This window comes from Natrix helvetica (assembly GCF_964273705.1).
Source record: "Natrix helvetica genome assembly, chromosome: 3".
NCBI classification, from domain to species: Eukaryota; Metazoa; Chordata; class Lepidosauria; order Squamata; family Natricidae; genus Natrix; species Natrix helvetica.
Window position 1 is genome coordinate 178,342,606 of NC_138549.1, and position 13,001 is coordinate 178,355,606.

Genomic DNA, 13,001 nt, shown 5'->3' on the forward strand with positions numbered 1-13,001 from the left:
GTGATCAGGACAAATTGAAGAGCATCCCGTCCGTGTCGATATTTATTTCATTTCACCAATGCAATGGACGGGGGGGGGGGGGGGCTGCCAGCAGCTCTCCCAGCACAGCACGTGCCTCCCTGGCCATGGGGGGGTTTCTTTCTGGGGGCTGTGGTGAAGGGGGGAAAGGGGGCTGTTCAGCAGGAGGGGGACGGGAGGCTGGAGACCAAAGCCACACTGGCAGGGCAGAGCAACATGGGCCCTCGCTGCCTGAGAAGGGCACACACACACACACACACATCCCACACACAAAGGAAGCCACTCAGTTGGAGTGGGAAAAGCGACAAGTAACACATGCCCCTCATTCCCCCCCCCCCCGGAGGGATTCCCTAGAGCGACCCCTTCCTTGATGGGCTCCCAGCTCCCCATCCTCCCGCAGACACAGCACGGCTTGGAGGGCCTTGGCACAGTATGGGGCCACCTGCCGGGCACCTGACCGGGGCCTGCCATGGAGAGGCAGTTGTTCCTGTGATGGGCCCAGCAGCCTGTGGGGTTCCCCTCAAACTTCTCTCCTGGGTTCTGCCAGTCCAGAAAATTGGCTCTTTTAAATCAGATCCAGTTCCACTTAACTCTCCTTTTTTTTTGGGGGGGGGGGCAGAGAGTGAGTGTGTCTGTAGAGTTTCCATTTCCCAGGATCAGCTACACAGGAGTCAGGCTGCAAACAGAGCAGCCCCTGGGGAAATGTGGGGCCCTCTGAGCCCTTGGCTAGCTGCCCACTCAGTTCCCCTCCTCTCTCTTGCAGGAAGGAGGGCAAATTCCCCAGCCCCCTAAGAGCTGCCCCTATCCCCAACAATTCCTCCTGGGCCTGGGGTGGTGGGCTCCTGCTCCCACAAGTGGCTTCAGCCCCCTCTGATCATTGCCTGCTCCTTGCTAAAGTGTCTGTGTCTGGCAGGCAGCCCACCATTCCCTCTAGAAGAAGATGGGTGCAGCCCCCCCCCCCTCCAGAAGGGGCTCCCAGGTAAATTGAGCCTGCTCATCTCCAGGCCGGCCATTCATACCCCTTCCCTTCTGGACGCACCCCTCACCAGCCGCCTTGGCTCAGAAGGGCAGGAGAGGGAGGTCTGCAGGAGGCCAGCTCTGCCCTCCTGCCCTGCTCACCCCCCCCTCCGCCCAGATTCACAGGCAGCCCCAGAAGCAAAAGACCCCTTGTATAATCCCAGCCACACTCCACGGCTTTAATAATAAAGGGAGCAGAATGGAGCCATTATACTTATTAAAAGTGTAATCTTTTCTGCCCTTGAAGTAAATCACCATCTTCCTCTTTCTGGCTTTTCGGAATTACTTTCCCGGTGGGGGAGCTTTTTCACAGCTTTTCTTCTCAGTTGGGCTGGAAGACACCCAAGTGGGGGGGGGCACGGAAAAGGATGCCTACTGCACGCCCCCCCCAATACTAGCGGCCACACCTGCAAGGGGCAGGGCTTCCCTTCCCCCCACCCAAAATTTTAATGACCGTGCAGCTGATGGTTCCCCCCAAACTTTGGGCCGATTCCTCGGGGGCTGGCAAAGGTGTTTGTTAAACCTCTCCCCCCCTCCCTGTTTGGGAAAGGTCTTTGCAACCGAAAACATTTCTTTTTCCAATCTTCTTTGGTCCGAGTTTGAAAGAAATTTTAATTGCAAAGAGCATCTCAGCGCCTCCCTGGGGGAAGAAGAGGCCTCTTACAGCCAGAACCGTCTCGCTCCGCTATAATTCTTCGCCAAACAGGGAAGTTTCATGCTTCAGCTCCACGGATGCCGGGCATTAATTGGCCTTTCAAGGCGGACGGGGGAAGAAGGGGAGATGCCAGCCATGCACCTCCTGGAAATGTCACCTGGGCACAACCTGCAGAGGCTCCCAGGAGGGGGACAGGACCCCCACAGTTCCTGGGGGGGGCGGGCGGGCGGGTGGGAAACCCAAAGATCGCCACATTCGGGTGGAGGGAAGTTCATCTCCAGGGCAGGCAGTTCAGCCCAGGGGAGCAGGGCCAGCCATGCGCCCCCACCGCCAATCGAGGGGACAGCCGGCTGGGAGAAGCTGCTGGGTGCTGCTCAAAGCGCCTGGTCTCCCCACAGAGTCCTCCTGGCCCCACAGCTGAAGGTTGTGTCGGCCGTCCCGCCAGCCTTCGTTTTGCCCACATGCCACCCTCTGAGACACCTGTGGGCAGGGGCCCTGGGAGAGCAAGCTGACCATGAGGATGCTAAGCATTCAGAGGGAAAAGGACTGATTAAAATGAAAACATCAAATGGGATTTTCTGCCCCCTGACAAACATAGAAGGAATTGGCTTCTTTTAATCAAATGTTTGGCAGAAATATGAATTATTTATCACTCAATATGTCTGGTTAAATGGAAGATGGACTACGAGCACAATTCCCTCCCCCCCCCCACCTGCACACTCTGCTTTCCCACAACCTCCCCTCCCCCACCCCCACCCCCGATTGCCACCATGAGCAAGGAAGGAGCAGAAGGCAGAGGAACCACAGCTCCGGCCCACAGCCGGCCACAGGGGAAGCTGCCGCAACCTTCCAGCCTCCAAGAGCCAAAAAATCCACCATCGGCTGCACCCCAGGAAAAGCTGCCCTGGGAAGGAAGGGCTGGCCTGGGAGGCCGGCTTCGACCTGGCCTCTGGGCCAAGGAAGGAGGGAGACCCTGAGCCTCCTGGCGCCAAAGACATTTTCAATATCAAAAAGTTGCCGAAAGCCCAACTTTCTTCCCGGGCATTTTGGAAAATGTGCAGCATCCTCATAAAATTAGGGGACACAAAGCTCTTTGTGAAGGAAAGCAAACCAAAGTCGCCACTGCAGGATGAGACCCCAGAGCTGAAGTTGGAGTCCCATGGGGCATGGGGGTCACTTAGGTTGCACCAGGAAAGTGCCCACCAAAGGACGCCCCAGCTTCATTTGCCACAGCTGGCGCAGGACTCAATGGTCGCTGCCAGTTCTGGGCACCAGGTGTGAAGAGGGAGACGGACCAAGAGCTTTCTCAAAGGAGCTGAGAAAGGGAGGAGCCTGGAAACCCTCTGCAGGGTATGAAGACACCCCCGGCCCCTCCCCTCCAACACCTAATGGCTAGACAAAGGAGAAGCCCCAGACGGGGGGCCTTGTGGGGGTCCCCATGGGCTCCCCTTCCCTGGACCTGCAAGCAAGGCGGGGAGGGGGGTTTCCAACAGCTCAGCTCAATTTGCCTGATGGTGCAATAATCAGGAGGGGAGCAGGGGTGCAGCCACGGAGGAGGCCTGGCCGCCGTGGCCTCCTCCTCCTGGGTCAGAGACTGGCTTTCTGGCCTGGCCCAAGAGCTGAAGTGCTGGCTGGCCCCTGAACCGGCAAGGGCCGAAAGGGCCAAGTTGGGGCTGGAGGGGGCTGGGAAAGATGGACCCCATTTCTCTCCCATCTTCAGCATCCCTTGCACTGTTTTACTTTGGCCCCTTCTGACCCACAGGAGTCTTCTCGAGGGGAGCTGTGGGCTGGGGTGCAGCTGCCATCGGGGCCTCGCTGCCCCCATCAGGACAGGAGAGAAGGTCCAGGCCTCCCCAACGTTAGGAAGAACATCAGCTGTTGGGGGCACAAGCAACCCAGAACCATCCAGGCCCTTGACCAAAAACCCAAACTAAATGGTCCAAGCATGCAGGAAGGTCTTCTCGGCCTCTGCCTGGACCTCCCTGCCTTGAAGTTCTTCCTGGCTCCGGCCCTGAGGCCCCCTGGGGCAAGGAAGAGTCCACGCCACGTCTGCATGGCAGCCCTCCAGCTCTTTGAAGTTGGCTCTCGCCTCCTAAGGATGGGGCTTGGTTTCCAGACTCCTGGTCATCCTGGTAGCCCTCCTTGACCTTCCCCAATGCGCCACTGTTCTCTTTGAACTATGGCGCCCACTATGGTGGACACGGGAGTCTCAATGGGGCCTGACCCAAAGCGGAGTCCAGGAGGAGAACGACCACTGCGAAGTGGACTCAGGGTTATAGCCACTGTCCCCTTAGGAAGTGCCCCTCCCGGCCGGTTTGACTGCGGCTGATAAAGGGCTCCACGGCCACACTGGGTCTCCCTCTCCCACCAAAATTGCTCTGCCGTTTGAATCTCGATCTCACAGATCCAGAGATGACCGGATCTCTTTCCCCCAAGGTGGCAACTCTCCTTGCCTCTTGGACCGGCTCGTTCTTGCTAGTGAGGGTGGGGTCCAGGGCAGCAGCCCACCCCGCCTCTTCTCCACCTGCTGTCAGTGAAGGAAGCCCAGAATTGGCCAGTCCCCAGTCTCTTGGCAGGCAGAGCCCCAGCTGAAGAGTCCAGGCCCTTGAAATCTGCCATTAGCACGATTGCTTTGAAGGATGGTCATCTGGACACCCTCGGAGGTCTCCCTGCCTTTAGCCCACGGACCCGTCCCAGAACCTCCCCCCTTTTGGCTCCCCACTGCCTCAAGATGTGACCATCCCCCACGCGCCAGCGCCACAAAGGCAGCCATTGCAGCAGGGACGGGGGCCCTCCACCATCAGGCAGAGGCTGATCTCCTCGGGTGATCTACAGGGGGTCTTCTGCAGGATTTCACCTCCTGGGACCCTCTCACAGCAGGGCAGAGCTCTGAGCGGGAGACAAGGTCTCACCCCTGAGCTCCAGGTGGGTCTGTGGGAGGACGCCGGATGCTTCCTCACCTCCCCGTGGGGCGAGGGCTGACCCTGCCTTCTCGGGTGCCAACCCTCCCTCAGCTTTGACCCCTCTGGGTGGGCTGGGCAGGAAAGGGAGCCCTCGTCTCCCAGAGAGGGAAGCCAACCACCCTCCCGCCTGCCCGGGATCCCCTCCGCCTGCCCAGCAGGGTTCTGGAAAAAGGGAAGCCCTGAGCCCCCCCTTCACTGCCAACTGCAGAAGAGCTACCATACTTAAGAAAATGGTTCTCAATGGTTTTCTTATTTTTAGGGGAACTCATTAAATAAGAATTAAAAACCAGGTAGAATAGGAGAGGGGGGGATCGGTCCAGCCACCAAGCCCCTCCCACCCACACATTTTGGCCACCTGCTGGCCGCTCTTTCCTCTGTCATCCCAGGACTGGCCAATGCTGGGAAGCCGACCAGCAGCAAAGGGAAGGGGGGGGGGGCTTTGGACAGGGCCTCCAAAGCATACCACCTCTGAGCATGCGTGAAGTGCTCTTGCCCAGGCTTCCTCTTGTCCCCAGTATGGGGCCTTTAAGCACAGCCTCCACCTGTAGGAGGGGGACAGTTTTGGCCCCACTGGGATACCTGGAGCCCTCAGCTGCTATCACTCTCAGGCCTCATGGGGCTGCCTGCTGCCCCTTTGGCCACTTCGGAGGAGTCACCCCACCCCCCCATCTCCCAATTCTGTCATCAAGAGGACCCCCCCCCTCCCCGTGGTGCAATTAAGTCAGGCTGCCTGGTGCAGCGACCGATGGAGCCCGACTGCCGTGGCTGCCTGCTTTCCAGCGTTTATACAGAATTCAAAGGAGCTCTGACACCGGTGACTCTTACGAATTCTGCACCATCCTGGCCCCTCGGGAGCTATCCCCTGGTCCTTCTCCCTTCCTCCAGAGGAGCAGGAGGGGGAGGAGTTTTCTTTCCTGCATCGTGAGCCGTTTTCCTAGGGAAGAGTTTACATGCCCCCTCCCCCGTTTCCAGAGCTTCAAAGTGGCTGAGAGTAATTCTGAAAGCTTCTTCCACTCTCCCTGCTCCACACCGAGACCTGCAGGTAAGGTGAGGCTTTGGCCTCTGCAAAGCCCCCACCCCCACCCCGGCCACAGCGATGCTCCCCAGATGCTCCCCAGGGGCAGCCAGTCCTCTGGCAGGCAGCCCTTGGCCTCGGCCCCCTTCCCCAGGACAGGCTGGGATCAACTCCGCTGCAGGGGGGGGGGGGACCTCCTGCTCCCGCAGCAGGGAAGCCTTTGGCTCCTGCTTCCTTTTAGCCAAAGGACTCCTGGGCCCCTCCTTCTGTGGGCAAAATGCCCACTGCCTTTCCATCCTTTGCATCAGGGACCTTCTGCGCGGCTCTCAGCGCCTGGTTACTCTTCGCGCACAGGCACCAGGCGAGGGTTCCTGAAACGTGTCACCCAGAACTGGACGCTGACCTCCAGCTGTTGCTCGTGCCATCCATTCAAGGGGGGTGGGGGGTGGGGAGAGGCCTTTGGAAGTGAAATTGTGAACCGTGGGAGGGAGGGAGCGGTGTCAGCTGGAGAAACGAGGACAGCTGCATGGTTTTCCCTTCCTTCTTCATGAAGGCGTGGTTAATCACACCTTGTCCTCACAGATACCAGGGCAGCGCGCAATATCCTTAACGTGACAGAGTGTATAATAAGAGCCCTGAAGCGATCGCAAGGCAGATCCAGCCCTCCTGGCCCTTTAGGATTCTGGTCAGCGCCCCAAGACCCAGCAGGTTCCTGGAAGGATCCTGTGGATCCCCCTAGAGGAAATGCTGGGGCAGCAGAAAAGCCAGCCAGGCCCTTGCACGTGGGGGAGGGAGGGAGGGAGGGAGGGAGGGAGGGACGGCTGGCTGCATGGGCCCTCCAGGGAGACGGAGGTGCTGTTGGGTGAAGCTCAATCAGAGCAGAGAAGTGGAGCTGAACAGGAAAGTCCCCGGTTGGGTCTCAAGCCTCATTTATAGACTCCGCAGGCCGATGATGCGGCCAACCGGGCAAGCGAGCCAGGACCTCCCCCTTCCTCTGGCGCAGAGCAGCCACAGCCTCCCCCTTCCCACTCGTAGAAAAGTCCCGCTTGCGCGTGATGCGAAGTACAGGCTTTTAGCGTGCTGTCTAGTAGAATCAAATTTTTATATCCTTTCACAGCCAATAAATCCAGCTGGGAGAAGAGAGGCAGAAGGGGCATAAAAGCCCTCGTAAACACTGCCAGCAGCCAAGCGGAGGTGCCCGCACACTCGCCTGCCTGCCTGCCTGCCCGCCCGCCCGCCTGCCCGTGCTCACACACAGCTCCTTCTCCAGCAAAGATCCCGGATAATGCGAGCAATCGCTTATTTCTCTCTCCAGTATCATTTTCCCAGCTTGATCTCTGCTGTCGCAGTGTGATGGTTTCACCCCATTAGCCTTGCTTAAAAAAGTGATCCCAGGCCTACGCCTGTTATTGCCCACATAAATCAGGTGGCTTTGGATATGGAGCACCTTTAAATAAACAGCTGATGGAAGTGAAGTTCCAGGATCATTATTAATAGCTTTTCATTTCGGTGTCCACTGTGCTGTGACACTCGTTCCCAGCAGAAAACCTCCGCTTCCTCCCCCACCCCCACCCCGCCCCAGAACGGCAGCTCCCCCGAGTACATCTGCAGGCAGGATGGATGACGGTCGCCTCCTCCCATTAATTGTACAGCCGGTTCCACAGACTGAAGCCCAACAGCCACCAGCAGCCGGAGAAGAATGGCGGCAGCAGCCGGTTACCGCTGGGCAGGGGGGCATCCCACTCGCCTGCCCGGTGGTCTCCGAGCAGGACCGGGCCTCCCAAGGGAGTGTGTGTGCCGGAGAGGGCCCCGGAGCAGCCCTTCCCTGTGTGGGGGAGGCAGCAGAGGAGTTCCCTGACCAGACCCCATTTATTTAGTGGTTATTATTGGACAGGACCAAAGGAAGATTCCAGGCATAGGATTGGCAGGTATTTCTCCTACCCCCCAAGGCTCTCCCAGCCCCCACTCGATCCGGAGCATGCTCCCCTAAGAGCGGGTGCCTGGGGGGGGGCTGCACACAGAAATAGGGGAGGGGGCGAGGAGGAGGCCAGGCAGTTCCTTGGCCCCCAGAAGGGCTTGTTTCCTACCGGGGCCCCTCAAGAGGCACGGGCACCGTGAAGGAGGCAGAGTCCCTGAGGGCAGGAGAAGCTCCAGAGCAGCTTCAGAGCAGGCACCCACACCGCGGCTGAGACCTGAGTCTGGGGAAGAGGAGCAGGGCCTTCCACCTGTGCCGGGGGGGGGGGGGGCATTGGGGTTGCAGTGGGGGGAGATGCCGCCCTCCCCGAAGAGCCCAAGACCACTGCCTGTTCCGCACTCCCCTGTGGCCTGGTGCTGGATCAGCACAACTCACCTTCACTCTGCAGGTCCCCACGTCGCCTCTTCCCTCCTGCTCCCTCGCCGAAGGGCGACTCCTGGTGCTGCTAGCCTCCGCCCTGGCCCCGCCTGTCCCTAGCATCGCGATGGTGAACCTTTTTTGGCTCGCGTGCCACAAGTGGAGGGAGTGCAGGGGGGTTGTGTGCGGGCGTGCCGCACCCATAATGCAATGCGCGACCCCCCCAGTGCGCATGCGCACACAGTGCGCGACCCCCCCATTTTTACATGCTTTTTTCGCCCTCCCAAGGCTCCAGAGGCTTTATAGGAGCTTGGGGAGGGTGAAAAGAGCCTCCCCGCCCCGCCGGAGGCCCTCCGGTGGCTTCAGGGACCGTCCGGAGGCTTCCCTGAAGCCTTCAGAACGCTTAAAACCACCCTCCGTCCGAATAATCCCTGAAGCCTTCGGAGTGCTCAAAAGGATCCTCCTAGCAAACCGGAAGTCACTTCCGGTTTGCTCGGAGGGTCGTTTTAAACGCTCCGAAGGCGTCAGGGAAGCCTCCGGACGGTCCCTGAAGCCTTCGGAATGCTTAAAACCACCCTCAGAGCAAACCGGAGGGCCTCTGGGGGGGCGGGGAAAGCTCTTTTCGCCCGCCCCAGACTCCTATAAAGCCTCTGGAGCCTGGGGAAGGCGAAAAATGGCTTTTAAAAAGGTAAACTCAGCTGGCCAGTGCGCGCATGCGTGCTGGCCAGCTGACAGGGCAGCGCCTCGTGTGCCATAGGTTCGCCATCACTGCCCTAGCAGATGCGGCACCTGGGAGGCCACGGAGCCAACTCTGGGCACAGCTGAGTAGAGAAGCCCCCCACACACACACACACGCTAAATTAACCTTCAGCCGGTTCTGATCTCTGAATCCGGGGGGGGGGGGGCAAGGATCTCTGGAGCAGTCTATATTTAATTGGGGGGGGGGGCTTAAGCCACATGCCTTATGCAGGGCTCTGCTCTCTGTGACGGCTCCTGCCCAGGGACAAATAGGAGGGTGATTCCCCCAGTTGTTCGCTTCCCAAATTTCAGGAATCTTCTTCCGCTTTGGCAAGGACCGTCCAGAGCCCAGTTCTGGGTAAGGCAGCTCTTTTGGGGACCCAGTGAGGGGGAACTGGGCAAAGGCAAACCCATTCCGGATGGCTGCCCATCCCCCCAAGAGGCTTCAGAGAGCATTGGGTTTTGTGGCCCCTGGCAGCCGCCCCAGCTGAGTGTCTCTGGAAATGGCTTGACTCTTGACTTGTCCATAGGAGGAGGCAGGGAGGCAGCTGCCCAGGGGCTCTGCACAGGTGATGGGCACGGCTTCCTGGACACCTCTGCCCAGACAAATGCCACGGCCCCCACGGGAAAAGGTCAGATGACCCACCACCCCTCCTGATTACTGGATGCAACAAAAGTTTCTATAGAGGAGAAATGGTTGTGTGAAGGACCCAGCTGGTGCTTGAAAGGAGGGGTTCCATTTCATAACACCCCCCACCCACCCTCACCCCACCCTAGTCCAGCGCTCCAGACAGAAAAATCCAGCCATCCCAAAATCCGATTGGGCGCATCCAGAGGTTCAGAAAGAATTCAGAGGTTGCCGTGGCCTTAAAATCAGCTTCCCTTCCAGAAAACAGGAAATTAGCCAATAAAATGCCAACTTTTAGAAAGGCTCCATTCAGTCCCTGCGGTTTTCTTGGCAAGGTTTCCACAGTGGATTGCCATTGCTGTCTTCCTAGGGCTGAGAGAGAGGGACTGGCCCCAGGTCATCCAGCTGGCTTTCGGGCCTAGGTGGAACTAGAACTCACCATCTCCTGGTTCTAGCCTGGCGCATTAGGGTTAGGGCCAGTTCCCTAACAAACTGGCCAGATGGTTCTTGTTAAACTGGTGGAAAGAAGCATAAGAGCGAAGGCTTTAGAAGTGGGAGTCACATCTCTGCTGGTCGATTCCCATTCGCCCCGGCCAGCAAGAGGTCAGTGGGCTTTGCTTGGCTATGTGGAAGGATAATCAGAGGGGTTTCAAAAAAAGAAATAATAATCCTTGCCCCTCCACATTTTAGAGCTTTTGAGACCGTTAACAACTACTGGAACAGAATTGTTTCCAAAGACTTTTGAAAATTCCTTTCTCAAACTTCTAGCAAACTTTGCTATTTAAGTTCAGTTACTAAGTAAAAGTCAAATGAGATAAAAAAAACAACCCACTGAGAAAAGTATAAATCCCCCACAAACGGTTAGAAGTGAAATCGCTCCTTGTGAGGAAGAGACATCACAACAGCCCTATAGCCAAGCCTCAAGTGATACACAACAACAACAACAGCAACAACACCTCCTCCCCAACGAGGGAAAGCCAGGCTGTTTGGTGCTTCTTACAGCAGTTCTCGGGCACCCAAATCCTCCCAGGGCTACTTTTGGGTGGGGGGAGTGAAACGGCCAGCCCGGAGGCCTGGGGGTCTTTGGCTCAGCTGCCTTTTTCTCTTAAAAGTTCATTCAGAGGCCAGCAGCTCTGTTGCCTGAAAGGTCAAGAGACCCCCAGAGCAGACAACATCTAAAGCAGAATGTCTCCCCGCCTCCTGAAAGGCAGAAGACCAACGCCCCAGAGAGGAGATGCCTGTCTCGATGGAGAATAAGGAGGAGCCCCCTCCCCAATTCCTGACACAGGCATCCCGCTTCCACCTGGCCACCCAGAACTAGAAACCCAGCCCCGTGTCTGATCGTCAAAGTTTTCTCAGAGCCCCTCTGCCCATCCTGGGCCCGCACTTGGTCTGCCAGCCGTGCTGCTCCCAAAAGCCTCTGCAGTGCCAACAGCCGGGGAGACGGTTAAGCCCCCGCTGCAAGGAAGGCAGAGCCACCAGCAAACCCTGCAGGCAGCAGGCAGGCCCAGCCGCGCGTTCAGCACAAACTCCCCTGGGGGTGGGGGTGGGTGGGGGAGCTGCCCTCCCAGAGGCACCAACGTTCTGGGACAAGCAGCAGCCAAAAGGAGCTTCTGGTTCCTGGGCCACCCTGGCCTGGCCTTCCCAACAGCCAGGGGGCATTTCTGGAGAGGCAGCCTGATCCACACAGCCATACCCACTCCTGCCCCGCCGGCTCCCAGGACTCTCACTGCCCCCAGGTCCTTACGCAGCTCAGGGATACCCCCCCCTACCCCACCCCCAGGCCTGTAAATCCTAGGGCCGAAAGGCGGCTTGTAAAAAGGAACTCCTGCCCTCCCCTCGTGAATTTTGGCTATCCATCCCCAGAAGGGCAGAGACGGACGTCCAGGGGCCAAGACAAACCTGGAGGGGAGGGCAGGAGACTTGCCCACAGGGCTCCTCTCCAGGGCAGCCTCGGTCAGCCTCTTTCTCTGGGGCCTCTGAATCTGCCGTGTGAAAGCCCCCCTCGCCACCAGCTAAGCTCTTGTGACCCAAGGAGGGCTATTTGGGCCACTGCAGCTGGCAGAAGGAACAAAAAGGCTCAAACGCCCCCACCCCCCATTTTCCCACCCAGAACAGAAAGGACATTGGGGGGGACGGGACATGCAGCCAGAGTAGGTGCTGAGTGCTGAGTCTTCAGCCAGGAAGCCTGCCCCACTCAGACTCCCTTTCCCTTGAGCCATGCAGCCCCTGGGTTGGCACTGCATAGCTGCATACATGGGTGGAACCCCACAAGCCCCTTCCCCAGGCGTCGGGAGCATCAGCCAAGGGCAACAGAGGTGCAGCTACGATGCCCAGAAAGGCATTTGGAGGTGGTTAAAGACCCAAAGAATGCCCGGAAAATAAAGGGGTTCCACCCCATACCCACACTGCTGGCCTCTACAGACTGAGCTGATGGGAGGACAGCTGGCAGCAAGAATAAGTATAATCTTTATTGTCAGAGTGGGAGCCTCTAGAACGGAGGTGTCAACCGCTGCCTTCTTGGACCTTGGCAGTGATGACCCCTGGGCGGGCACCCAGCAGAATTAACACCCACTTCGCCCGTGGACTGGCCGTGGGCAGGAGGCGGGCTCGCCTTCCCGGGAGGAGGCTGAAAAGAGACGCCCCTCGACCAAAGATCCAGGGAGATCCAGATCCCTTTACACGCGATTCGCAGCCCTGGGCGCCCACGCGAAGCGCTCCCGTCGGGGGACCGGCTCGAGCCCAGCAAGACACGCACCCCGCCGGGCCCGCCCCGAATTCCCAGCGCCCGAACGGAAGGCTGACCCAGCGGCGTCCGGCGAAATGAGGCTGCACGGCCGCACCCGCGAGGCCAGCAGGAACTCTCCGCCCGGGAGGGTGAGACGCCTCTTCCCGGCGCAGGGCAACCACCGGCCCGCGGCGGCCCCGGCGAGGAAGCCGGCGACAAAGTTTGCGAAGTTGAGCGGTTCCTCGGCGCGCCTCTCCCAGCCGGCTCCATGCAAAGCTTCTTACCTGGATCGGAGGACGTGGCGGCGGGGTTCCCGCGGGCGAAAGGCGCATCTCCCGCCGGTTCAGAGCTTCCCACCGAACCCCAGAGGCGAACCGGCGGCGCCTGGGGGGGCAGGCGCGCCCTCTCTAGCCGGTGCGAGGAGAGCCGTGACTGGAGCGCGCCGGGCACCGGGCCGAGGCGGGGAGTGAGCCACCCCGGCGAGGGGAGTCTGGCGGCCGACGTGCGCGCTCGGTAGCCCCGGCGGACAGGCGCGGGGATGGGCCGGCGCGGCCAGGGTCCTCCTCGCCTGCTCACGTGCGCGAGCCCAGACCGGGTTTTCCCCGCCGCCGCCGCCCCCGGAGGGCCCCCACCCCGTGGACTCCCGGCGCTCGCTATCCCCCTCTGGCGGCAGCGGCGACCTTCCAGCCGCGGCGCTTTGTCTCCCTCGGGCGGTGGCCGGCGCCCGGCGCCGGCGGAATCCGCGGAGTTGCCTTCGAGTCCGCCCGTCTGAAGCCAAGGCGAGCGGCCGGCGCCGGCCCGCTTGGCCCAGTGCAGATGGCGGGGAGCGGGGCTGCTTCGCCGGAGGGCCGCCCTTCCAACCGCCCCGGAGCGCCGCCGAGGAGTCTGGCGCCTAGCTCTCCGCCAG

General features: G+C 59.7%; 1 protein-coding gene across 1 annotated transcript in view; it reads right to left on the minus strand.

Moving 5' to 3' along the window:
* The window catches only part of CDH22 (cadherin 22), a 65,152-nt gene extending 52,468 nt beyond the window's left edge, over positions 1–12,684 (minus strand). Inside the window, exon 1 of the mRNA XM_081948414.1 lies at positions 12,379–12,684. The gene's annotated coding sequence lies outside the window, so the exon portion shown is untranslated. The remainder of the gene's footprint in view (positions 1–12,378) is intronic.
* Positions 12,685–13,001: the final 317 nt, after the last annotated feature.